Below are 12,751 nucleotides of genomic sequence, written 5' to 3' on the forward strand. Positions count from 1 at the left end.
CATACAAGGCTGGTGAGGTTGATGGGCATATAATTGCCTGGATATGTAGAAGGACTACCTTTATGTGTGGGTGTCACACCGGGTGTTCTCCTGGCATCTAGCACAAACCTGATGTAGGCTGAGGTTCCATGGAAGTATTATTTTAAGTCTTTGACATAGATTTGAAGACTTGCTCTAAGGGGATTGTATGGGAATGAAATTTTCAGGGATACAGCAGGTAATAATTCAGGTAGATGGGATAAAGTTAGCACTGAATTTGTCTGCTTATATACTGACTATTTCCTTCTGATTATATTATGTGATATTATTATTGATGAGTTAGGTGCATTCTTGAACATTATTTCTTAATTGCCTAACATAACTGAAGACAGATTTGTAATTTCCTTTGGTATCTGTTGAGACAGTACAGTTGTGTAAAATCTTACCATAATGGTAGATGTCCTTGCCTTCACTGCTGCAGTATTTTTAACAATATGGGAGAGTGTCAAAGCTCAGGAGGAAACTTGAGAGGAGGAAAGGGCAGAAGAGTCCCATAAAAAACATGAAGAACTGAACTATCAAAACCAGCCCTAGCTCTAGAAATACCATCCAACTTGTAGTGCTTGGAAAAGGTATGCACAGAAGTTCAGGTAGCTACTTCAAGAATATAATCAATATCCAAGCCTTGGAAAAAAGCACCAGAAGAAGCCACAGCTCTAATAGAATGAGCCTTAGTTGAAAAAGGAAGGGTCTTGCCGTGAAAAGTGTAACAAAAGGAAATAGCCTTAGAAATTCAAGAAGAAATAGTTTTCTTGGATACAGCAAGTCCAAAAGATCTAGGATGAAAAGAAACAAATAACTGATCAGATTTTCTGATAGCTATGGTCATATCCAAATAAATTCTAAGTTGCCTATGCATGTCCAAAGTATGCAGCACCCTCTCACTGTCAGTTTGTGGAGAGAGAAAAAAGTAGGCAGATTAATAGACTAAGTGATAGCTCATTAACCACCTTTGGCATAAAAGAAGGACACTCTGTCCTCATGTAAAATCAAAAAAGAAGGACAAGTTATAAGGCCCTGCAACTCAGACCCCTGTCTGGCAGAAGTAAGCGCTATCAAGAACAGTCTTCCGGGAACAATGCTGCAAGGAAGCTGAAGCAGTAGGCTCAAAAGGAGCCTGAGTCAACTTCTCCAAGACAAAATTAAGATCCCAGGGAGGAGGAACAGGCTTTCTGGGAGGTCTAATTTTAAGGACACCTTTAAGAAATTGTCTCACCTCAAATCTAGCAGCTAAAGAAGGAGAAAAAGGCAGACAAGCAGAGATAGCTGAAAGGTGGGCCTCAATAAAAGAATATGGCAAACCAGCATTGAGCAACTCACTCAAATAAGAGAGAACCAAAGGAGCATCCACAGTAAGTGCATCCAGGTTACAAGAGAGACACCAAAAAGAAAACATCTTCCATTTGGATAAGTAAGATTTCCTAGCTGTAGGTTTCCTGGCCTCCTGCAGGACTTGCAGTATGTCTTCAGAAAAAAGGTGTCTAAAAGAAATCAAAATCATATCAGCCACAGTGTTAGGTGAAGCATGGACAGATGGGGATGGATATGTGATCCCTTGTCTTGTGTGAAGAGATACACCCTGTGAGGTAACTTGTGATGATTGCCTCTGGCTAGATGCAGAAGAAGAGGGAACCAGTGTTGTCATGGCCAAAAGGGAGTCACCAACAAGATTTTGGGAGCATCCTGTTGGATTTTGAACAGGACTTTCAGAATGAAAGGAAGGGGAGGGAATGGATAATGAAACATCCTCTTCTAAGAGAATGAGAGAGCATCCACCTTCCATATCAGAGGACCTGGGACTCTGGAACAAAACAGAGGAAGTTGTCTGTTCAGAGGGGAGGCAAAAAATCCACTTGAGGAGTACCCCACTGGTGGATAATGTCCAGAAACACATCCCTGTGAAGCATCCATTCATGGGACTGAGTTACGGACCTGCTCAGAGGGTCTGCCACTGTGTTCTGACCGGAAGGGATATAAGCTGCTTGAACAGTCACTTAACACTTGTCAGTAAGATCCCATACCAGAAGTGCCAACCGACAAAGAAGATAAGGTCTTGTTCCGCCCTGCTTGTTGATATACCACATCATTGTGGTATTGTCTGTGAATACCTTAAGAGACCATGGAGAAAAGAGAGATTGAAAGACCTGAAGAGCCAGCAGAAGGGTTCTCATCTATTGCACATTAATGTGCTCCTTCTGCTGATGAGGCAACCACACCACCTGTACCTTTAGGGAGCCAAACATCACCCCCCTATCCCATGTCTGAGGTGTCCGTGAACAATTCTTGAGAGGGAAAAGGGGGATGAAAAAGGATCCATGGATTTGGAGAAAACTGCTGAATCCCCCAGAGAAGTTCCTGCCTAAGGCAAGGAAGAAGAGGAGCCACAAAGTCTAGAGGATGTGCGTGTTGGAGCCACTTTGACTTCAGAAACCACTGAATCTTTCTCATGTGAAGTTTGGCCAGATAGAGCATTGGAACGGTGGATCCCATGAAACCCAGAACTCTTAGAAACTTCCTGGAAGCCAGAGGAAGAACAGTATGAAAGAAAGAAATGGGAGTTAAGGTCTTTGGAGGGGGTAGGGTAGCAAGTATTGGTGCTGTCTGAATACTGCAACCCAGAAAAACATGATCCTGAGAAGGAGTCAGAGAAGACTTTTTGAAATTTATAGTGATCCCCAGGCTCTGAAGAAGGGATACAGCAAAATGAAGATTTTGCAAAAGGGTCTCTGGAAAAGACACCTGAATCAACAGTCATCTAAGTAAGGAAATATTTGGATCCCTTAAAGTGTGCAAAAGGCAATCACAGGAGCAAGGCATTTGGTGAACACCGCTGGGGCAGTAGAAAGGCCAAAGTGCAAAGCAGAGAACTGAAAATGCCAGTAAGCAACAGAGAAATGCAAAAACATCTTGAAAAGGGGATGGATTGGAATATGGGAGTAAGCATTCTTGAGATCCAGAGATACCATATAGGCCTGAGGGAGCAATAGAGTAAACAGAATCTGAAGGGACAACATCCGAAAGGAAGGTATCTTTTGAAAAGTGTTTAGATGAGGCAGGTCTAGAATAGGTCTCCAAGTGCCCTCTTTTCTGGGCACTAGAAATAGTCAGGAGTAGAACCCTTTCCCCTTTGGGACACAGGCACCTCTTGAATTGTACTCTGACACAAGACATCTTGAAGAACCTCTGGTGAAAAGGGAAGTTGTTCCCAAGGAGGCTGAGGAATGCCCATAAAAGGAGGACAGGATTTCCATACCATGAAGTACCCTTGACAAATGATTGAGAGAACCCAGGAATCCTGAGTGATCTTTAGCCAAACTAGAAAAGAAAGAGAAAGGCAAAGAGAGAAATGTGGCTTGGAGGGGCAGATAGTCACATAGCACCTGGGTTGTCCACAAAGGAAGGCTCTGGAGTCCCCAAAAATGGAGTAGCTTTATCAGGAGGAGTCTGTTTGCTACTCTTCTTACCTTTAGTAGAAGGATGGAACTGCCTACAAACAAAGGCAGGCTTAGTGGGGTAGTTTCTCTGAAATTTAGGCACAGGAGAAACAAACACATTTAAGTAGTTCCCCTAAGGCCTTACCTTTATCCTGACGGGACTTAAACAAACCAGCAGAGCTTCCCAAAACAAAAGTTTAGAATCCAGAGGAGCATCCATCAATTTAGCTTTAATATCATCAGGTAGAGGTTGATGGGGCGGCCACGGTGGTGCAGTGGTTAGCATTGCTGCCTCACAGCAAGAGGTTCTCTGGTTCGATCCTCGGCTGGGGTGCCTTCTGTGCGGAGTCTGCATGTCCTCCCTGTGGTCGCGTGGGTTTCCTCCGGGTGCTCCGGTTTCCTCCCACATCCCAAAGACATGCTGTAGGTGGATTGGACACTCTAAATTGGCCCTAGGTGTGCATGTGAGTGTGCCTTCTGTGGAAGGTTGGGCGCCGGGCTGGCAACTCGACACCGTAAAACTCTACTGCCATTCAATGTGCGGACAAGGTGATCCGCTGTGGCGACCCCTAACCGGGAAAAAGCCGAAAGAAGAAGAAGATCATCAGGTAGAGGTTGAAGCCTAAACCGAGAATACCTCCTCATTACTGAACCAAAAACAGCATCCTTAGAAGAGGCATCCACCATATCATAACTACATTTAATAGAATGCCGAATGACTTGAGAGGAAATCCCTAGCAAGGAAAGAAGTGAAGTTTTACCCTCATAATCTGAAAAATCAGAAATAAATTGATAGGCCTGAGAAAGAAGTGCCAACACATACATAGACATATGTGTCGGATAATTAATAGCCCTAAAAGCTAGGGTAGCAAAAGTGTAAACCTTTTCGCCCAGCCTGTTCATAGTTTTGCTGTCCTTGTCAGAAGGCAATAACGTGGATGAAGGAAGCAATTGAGATGGCTTATCAGAGACTATGGACACTACTGAGGGGTCAGCAGCAGGACATTTATATAAAAAAGAACAATCAGGCTTTGGGGAAGAGAATCAGGCAATTGACAGGCATTGCCAAAAGCATCCAGTAAAACAGCCAACACAGGAGGAATAGCCGCAGATTTAGAAGAGTCCAACTGCAATAACTCATAGTACCTCTTACTGATATCAGAGACCTGGGTACAATCCCACTTAAAAAAATCCATCATCTTAGAGACTGTGTCCCAAAAGGAAATGTCCTCCAAAGGAACATCAAGAATAATAGGTTCCTCCTCTTCTGACCCGTAGTCCAAAGGAGAAGGACTTTGAGTAGAATAAGTAGAGATTCATCAGCAGAATCAGACTCATCCTCATAAGAATCCTGGTCTCTAAGCCTTTTAAAAGGAGTAGAGGACCAAGGAGAAGCAGGAATTGAAACCCCATGAGGAGGCCTTAAGGACAGTAAGGCAGAAAATAACCCCTGAGTAAAAGCCTGCCACTCACTTTGTGGATCCCTAGAAGCAGAAGAAACATGTTTAATTTTTTTTTTAAGGGAATATCCTGTGAAGGCTTAGATCCAGGATGACAGTCAAGAACCATAGCAAGAACTTTTTCCCCAACTAAACACTGAGGAACTTCCCAAGACCCCTCAGAAAAAAAATCAACCATGGTTCCTTCTGAACATCTGAAATGGATGCCTGCAAAAGCCTCTTCAGATGTGTTGCTAGCCGGATCCTCACCTGCCTCCAACATGGTCATGGCAGAGAAATCCGACAGCACAACTAGGTGAGCCTCCAGGTTTGTAATGACCTCAGGAGAAACATCTGGCAGAGGCTGGACAGTAGAAGATTCAAGTCATACCTTTCTTATCTTCTTCCCTAACGGTTGACTCTCAGAGTGGGAGATTCCTTCCATTGTATCTTTAGCAAGTAGCTTAAGACACGGGTTCTCAAGATACAAGGAAATGAAGAAAGTGTACTGCGAGGCTTTTTGGAATAAACGCCTGACAAATAGAACAAGACATATGGTCATGAGAAGCACCTAAGCAAAAAAGGCACTTATCATGGTAGTCTCTATTGGGAATCTGTCTCCTACACTGGCATTTACCCTTCCTGGATGACATTAACCTCAAGGAACACAAACAAATGAGAAAAAACAAAATTCCTAACAGGCCACTTGTCTTGCAAAAACAGCAAACAGGTGTAGGAAGTCACTGGAGAACAAAAAATGCATTTAACTGGCAAAAGACAGATGTGGGTAAACAGACTGATGCTGTAAAAGATAAGTGCAGACTGACAGCAAAGAAGTTCTGTTTTTCGTAAGCCTGAATGTCACCTTTATGCCCTACATTACGCAGAGAGTGTACAGTGACGTTCAGCATACCTTTTAAATTCAGAAGTGTTTGGAAGACTGGCTGGATGTCAGGTTTCCACAGCAGGGAATCTCATATCATTAAGACTACTACAACAGTGAATTTAAGGACATCTTAACCTTCTACTGTGCTTTGCATTGTCACTAGTACTCAAGTTCCTTACCGGCATGTTGCTTTGCGGTTTTGACATAAGGGAACAGATTTCTTAGAACTTTTTATCATTTCCTTCTTTTATTATACACTTTATTGGTATAGAAGTTATACCAGAGAGATTTATTTCAGAATTTGTTATTAAGTTTAGGGCAGAGAGGTGCCTTTTGTATGCAACTGTTTAGGTGCTGATAAAAGTTGGAAGAAAATGTCACAGCCTTCCCAGCTAGGTCAATTTGCAGGATATTGTTGGAAATTTTGCATAGATCTTCTACAAGGTAAAATAACATTGCCCTGGTGAGGTCCCCGTAAACAGTCTGATTTGGTGGTGGGGGTGGAACCACTAGGCCTGACAGAGAAGATGAGTGGCTTATGGTAAGTTTTAACCAGGGATGAGGAAATGCATGGTGGGTTGGTAAAAAGCTTGGCTGGTAAAAACAGGTCAAATATATTAGAGCATCAACTAGGTATTTTTACAATTTGCTGCAGTGCATTGACATCAATAAAGTCTAAAAAATGTAGAGCATGTTCATTTTTAGAGTTTTAAGTATGCCACTTTTTGCTTTGGAAAATTAAATGGTATTTACCTCACTAATGATGTTAAGATAATTTCCATGATCTTTTCAGGATGTTGATGGAGATCTGCAGCTAGCAATAAAGTGAATAACAATGATTTGGATCTCCAGGAGCTACTTGGTTATGCATGCTGACATATTAATTGCATAAAAATGTTTGCATTAATTTTGCCTCATCTATGTTGCATATGTTTTATATATTAGAAGGTATTAAATATTTCATAATGCAGAAACTTTAGAAGCACATTTAAATAGTCATCAGTTTGTGGCAGGCTAGGTCATTGCATATTCAACAAAGAACATGTCCCTGTTAGCGGAACCATCTCCATATACACTACCATTTGCTAGTAATAGACTGAACTATTTATGGGTGACACTTAACTTGGGTTGTTCCTTGAAGAGAATTCTGTGTAAAACCACTACTGGGGTATTCAGCTGTGGTTAGAGTTATTATATCACAGGATACTGAAGCCAGCCCTAGCCCTGATGATGTAGGGCAGGTCATAATTCAAATAAATGACTATCCTTATTTCTCTGTCTCTCACCTGTAGGCTTCTGTTCCTACCCAAAAAGTAGTTCAAATGTACCACTCCTTTGCAGAATAAATAAATAAATAAATAAATAAATAATCTACAAGCCACCTAACAGTGTGAACATTGGCTCTGGACAGATAACGGTCACTGTTGATGTAACACACCAAACTTGTTTGCAAAAATGAGGAAAAGGGAGATGTGGATAGATGGATGGATGAATCTACACCTTCTTGATGCGTGAGTTACTACTTTAAGCCAAATTTACTAGGCATGTCTAAAACTTAACTCATGCATAACTCTACACTTATTCATCTTAAGGACAAAAATTACCTGTTTTTTTAAACATATCTGCTGGGGGCGTCTTCTTAAGTCAGTAAGTCAGCATAGACTACTAATTTTCCTAAAAGTTCTTAAAATTAATTTCAACATACCAAGTGGTAAATTGGATTTTCTTTTAGGACATTACCAAGCTATTAATATCTGTTAAATCTAGGTGCCGTAATGAAGAAAAGAAAGTACCACTGAGATATCCGCATTTGTTTTTTTATATACTTTATTTTTTCATTATAACATCTGGATGCCTCCTCCCCCATGGCTTGCCAATGTCTGGGATAAACAAGAGAACTTTTATCTTACTGTGTAACTGTAACCACAAATGGAAGAATACTCCAATGCCACTGTTCAACACTGTGCTTCTCCTTCTGAGTTATTCCAACTAACTTTCCCTGAACATTTTTGTTTTGCTGATACTACAATGAAAATGTACCCATGAAGCAACACCTGTTATTCTTTTTAATAATGTCCAGCTTCTGCAGATCCTCTAACTCTTCAAAAAGTTCTATTAAGGGACAAAAAAAAGGACACTTCACTAACACGGTGCTGCTGGAGTTATTTTGGGGTCTATATGTAGCTTCACCTGGCAATTCTTTACTTTTCCAAAACCACCAAATAATCTTTTAAGATTCAATCAACCATTTATCTAGTCTTTGTACCTTCACACCGTCATGTTTCATGTCTTTACTATACCCAAGGAGTTTGCTGTCAGCTAGCTCAGAAAGCTGCTTTCTTCTTGCAAGACATTAAATGAAGCCATGACAATGTTTTTCTTCACTTTACATCTGTTATGAATTAACCTTTTATTTGTTAAGTTGCATGGATAAATTCTGATATTCAGTTCTTTAGTGCTGGTTGTTTCCACAGTTTATTATAATCTACTTTACATAGTACATTTACTGAAGCCCCATGACTATGAACATTTTTTATCTTCTGTCTTTTTATCTTGATTTTTACTTCTGTTTTTTTTATATACACACTATCATCCTCATTTAGGTTATTGGCATTAGTGTTGCTTTCTTTATTACTGCCACCAACTGCTTTTTTACCATTACCATAAACCATCTTCTTTATATCTCTTCCTGCTTCAACTCATCTTTTTTCAAATCAATATTTTTATATTCTGGTCTTTCATATATACTTGGGCATTTGCATACTGTTACAGAACGTCTGCACTTCTTGAATGTTGCACTTGCTACTAAGGCTGAACATTGTTCCCTGTCAGGATACTGAATAATATGGTATCTGTACTTAGTTCATGAAATGTTTTACTGTGTATTGCAGTCATATATTTTTCTTATATTCCTGAGTCTTTCCTTTTGTTTTTTTTTTCTTTTCACTGCTCATTTCTCATTTTCATTCCGTTTTATTCACTTCTGTTTACTTGCATCACTGGGTTTTATTTGCTTATATTTTGGACATCTTTAATAGTCATATAAATTCAAGCAGTTCGCCTATGGCTATTTCTGGCTCAGTTAAGACTTTCTTCCTTATAATTTCAGTGGAGCACGCATTTATTTTAGTGTTACTAGCCATGTGTAACACATGGGCGGTGGACTTGTCTTCCTTTTGTTTAACCCAGCTTGTGTCTATGTTTTACACTAATCAAGAACTTTCAGTGCAGTCCTTGGGGAAAACAGGTTCCAGATGTGACTGTGCGTTTACCTGCTGTTTTGCCCAAGGATGCCTGGCCATTGCATACTTTGTCAGGAAAGTTATATCCAAGATTCAGGCCACTGGATCACTTTTTCTGCATTTTAAATGCATTTCCTTCAAGGTGATAGGAGGTATTTTTATGGATTTTACTTATTTATTTATTTTATTTTATTTTACATTTGTTAACTGGGTAGTGTCCGGCTGGGCAAGTAGCCCGTTTTCAGTGGAGACCCGGGGAGAAAATCTCCATGACAATAGTACAAAAAGATTACAAAAATGTGACAAAGATTTACAAAGAATATACAAAAACTTTAACAGATGCTTACAATCACAGTTTACAAAAAGAGAATGTAAACAGAAAACACTACATTTCCTAAGCCTTACTATAGACAATAATATGAAACTCATTAGATACATAACTAAAATAAATCATTGTGGTATTTTCATTTGGTAGAAGTAAGACAAGGAGAAGATAGCAGAAAAGAAACATTTGATTGATGGCATGAGAAACTAGACAGGAGTACAGGAGTATTACAGGAGCATAGCAATTGTTGAGTAAGGTATTCCTTTAGGAGTTGTTTGAAGCTATGATTATCTCTGTTTTTTAGGATATTCTGGGGTATTAGGTTACACTGTTTGGTTACTTTATAGGAGAAGAGGGAGTCACCAAAGTAATTATGGGACTCTGTTACCTTGAGTATAATTCAAGATAGTGCAGTTTTTGAAGAGCAAGACAATGATGGGTTCTGTTGGGTATATTAGCAGCAAATTTTGCTATTTTGTTATAGCAGGAATCAAGAAGATATAAATCAGATGTGCAGCTTAGTGAAAATTTGAGAACAGTAGAAGAGAGTAGATAGGAGGTGGGGTCTGGCTGTGGCTAGTCTGGCATTTTGAGAGAGGTAAGGTTTTGCCCTATGTAGTGCACCAAGTTTGATGTGAACGTTTTTAATTGTGAGTGATATGTGTTTATCAAATGTTAGGTTGTTGGCTGTTGTGACACTAAGTGGTTACTTGGTTGACTCTGGAGTCCTTGAGGCCACATTTTACAATATTATACTCTTCAAACCCTTTTCAGATAACACACTTCTAACTTCACTTCATATTATTTAGAGACATAAAGGAATACTAGTCAAAATAACTCAATTTCTTGCTACTTGACAAGGTAACTGAACAAAAGAAGATCTTGAACAAGTTTTTCTGAAAATATTGTTCCTTTGTTTACAAAACCACTAGCTTCTCCATATGTATATTGTTGCTATTTTGTAAAAATGTTAAAGTGTTTCCTCATTTCAAGTGTCCCAATCCCTTCTGCCTGATTGATACTTTCTCATTTCAAGTTTTCAAACATTTGAAGAAGATGAAACAGGATAGTTATGTACAAGTGCTTCATTTTGTAAATATGGCTCACTTCTAGCATGACTTAGACATGGCTTCAGAACCATTGGTACCATCGGTACCCCCACTGTCTCATATCAAGACACAGATAAGATCTTTACTAATATCATTAAGGATTTGTTGACTGGGGCCTTCCTTATAGAGCTCAAAAATGTTTTTTTATCTGCTAGATTACATATTACTTTTGAATAGACAAGTAGGTTAGATTTTGCTGAGGGCCCTGTTCCCTGATTAAGTACTTATCTATAGAAAAAAACTATTAAAGTTTGCAATAGATCCACTGTCTAATACCTGCAGCCTTAACCTCTCTCTCTCTCTTATATATTTTTTACTCAATACTGGATCATATTCTATTAACTCTTTTTATTCAGCCTAGATGTCCACCACTTACACGTGTCTCTATATGTATGTGATTTTATTAATCTGAAGTCTGGGAACACTCACGTTCAACAGGCCAACTCAGATGATTGTATTATGGTCTGGTATTGAGGTAATGATAATAGAAACATCAATAAAACAAAAGCAATCCTTTCAAGAACCATATAGACTTCCATGCAACTAATTTCTCTAGTTACAAAATCTGCACAGTAGCATAGCTGAACAGGTAATAGAGTTTAAATAATGTGAAATTTGGATGGGTCCACTGCTGTCTTTCAGTGTATGTACTGAAACTCTTGTTACAAAGATTTCATGTATTAAATTTAATATGCCTTCTGTATAATTGCACTACATTTTACATGTAATTCTCTACTACTATAAACCACAGTGAACTATAAATAATTCATATCACTTCCTTACTCAAATGAACACCAGTGCCTTTCTCTGAATAAGGTAGATACCCATTAAAAAAAGAGCCACACCGTTCCCTTCTGTTCTTATTTTTAAACTCATGAATTGTAGTTATGGTCCTCATCTAGGTTCCCTGCACATAGTTAACTTATAGTCTTTTGTTAACTAATCCCTGATGACAGTTCCCCAAATTGTTCATTTTCTGACCATGTTTGTCATTAACATATTTAAAGATCTCAGTTAGTGCATGTACTGTTTTCACACTATAATGGTATTTCTCTGTTCTCCAAAGTTATGTGACCATGGGGAGAATATATTTAAGCATTAGGGGTAAGGGGCTTTACCCCCCTCCCTTTAAAAACAATAAATACATTTTAGGTTTTAAGTTCAGGGCAGTGCTACTTGATAATTTGTGACTAGGCAGTCTACTTTCAACAGATTTTTCTAGTAATCATTCATAGTGCAGCCTTTAACACAGCACACTGCTTCTTATAGTATTAATTCCAAGGAGATGTCACTTTCAAAAACCTGTATTTGGTCTAGTTACTGTTAAGTGTACCTTCTCCTTACATAGTCAGTTGTCTGGAATACCAGTAGACTTTTTTTAGTTGTAGCGCATTACCTTGATGCCACATTAATGAAAAACATGACAGAGGCAACTGCCAGTAAATGCTTTAGGGCACCAGGTTGGTTAAATTTCCTGTCCTCATGAAACTAATCTAATCTACTTCTTAATACATTAATTGATTTCTGTTTTAGTTTTTGTCAGGAAGCCTATTCCTTTTAGCTATAGTTCTGTCTGAGAATCTTTCAATCATGTACACATATTATGCCTAAAAGTACTGAGTAGGCTTCATTTTTAGTGTATTTTAGGTAGTTTTAAGCCCCAGATATTTTTTACAAGAATGAATTATTAAAGGTGTTCTATACAAGAATACGATCCCCATTAAGCACCAGTAGGATTATATGATAATGAAAACAAATGTAAGGTTTTGAGTCTCTCACAATAAACTGAATTATTAAGATTAGTCACCCCTTTTTTGTTATTCTTTTCATAATTTCACAAATTGCCTAAGAATTTTGATTGAGGGTACTATGGAGGGTAGCTTTATTCGACCTTGGAACAAATGCTGGCCATAAATAGTGGAATTAGCATTGTTTCCTATATAACCTAATGAATGTAATACTACACCTGATGATTTGTCAAACCCAGATTCTTAAATGTGTTACACAGACAGTGAAACCTAGGTTCTCATTTTGTAATATTCAGAGTGTTTATCGCTGACTGTCATTGCTGTTTATTATCAGTAGAATAGCAGCACATATTCTACAAGTGGCAACAGTATTTGGTTTTACTTACATTGGTTAACAGATTGTTATTGCAAGTTCATTTACTAAGATAATTTAAATTTGTTATAAAACATTTGTGCATTCGACACAAAATTCCATATCAGAGTTAAATTACTAAGATATATGTTAAATAAGTAGGGTCCAAAATGTAAC

General features: G+C 38.7%; 1 protein-coding gene across 4 annotated transcripts in view; it reads left to right on the top strand.

The window, feature by feature from the left end:
- Positions 1 to 12,751, top strand: part of ITGA7 (integrin subunit alpha 7) — an 849,563-nt gene that overhangs the window by 708,600 nt on the left and 128,212 nt on the right. The gene's annotated exons all lie outside the window — the stretch shown is intronic.

This window comes from Protopterus annectens, chromosome 9.part0 (assembly GCF_019279795.1).
Source record: "Protopterus annectens isolate FY-2018-M chromosome 9.part0, PAN1.0, whole genome shotgun sequence".
Classification (NCBI taxonomy): Eukaryota; Metazoa; Chordata; order Ceratodontiformes; family Protopteridae; genus Protopterus; species Protopterus annectens.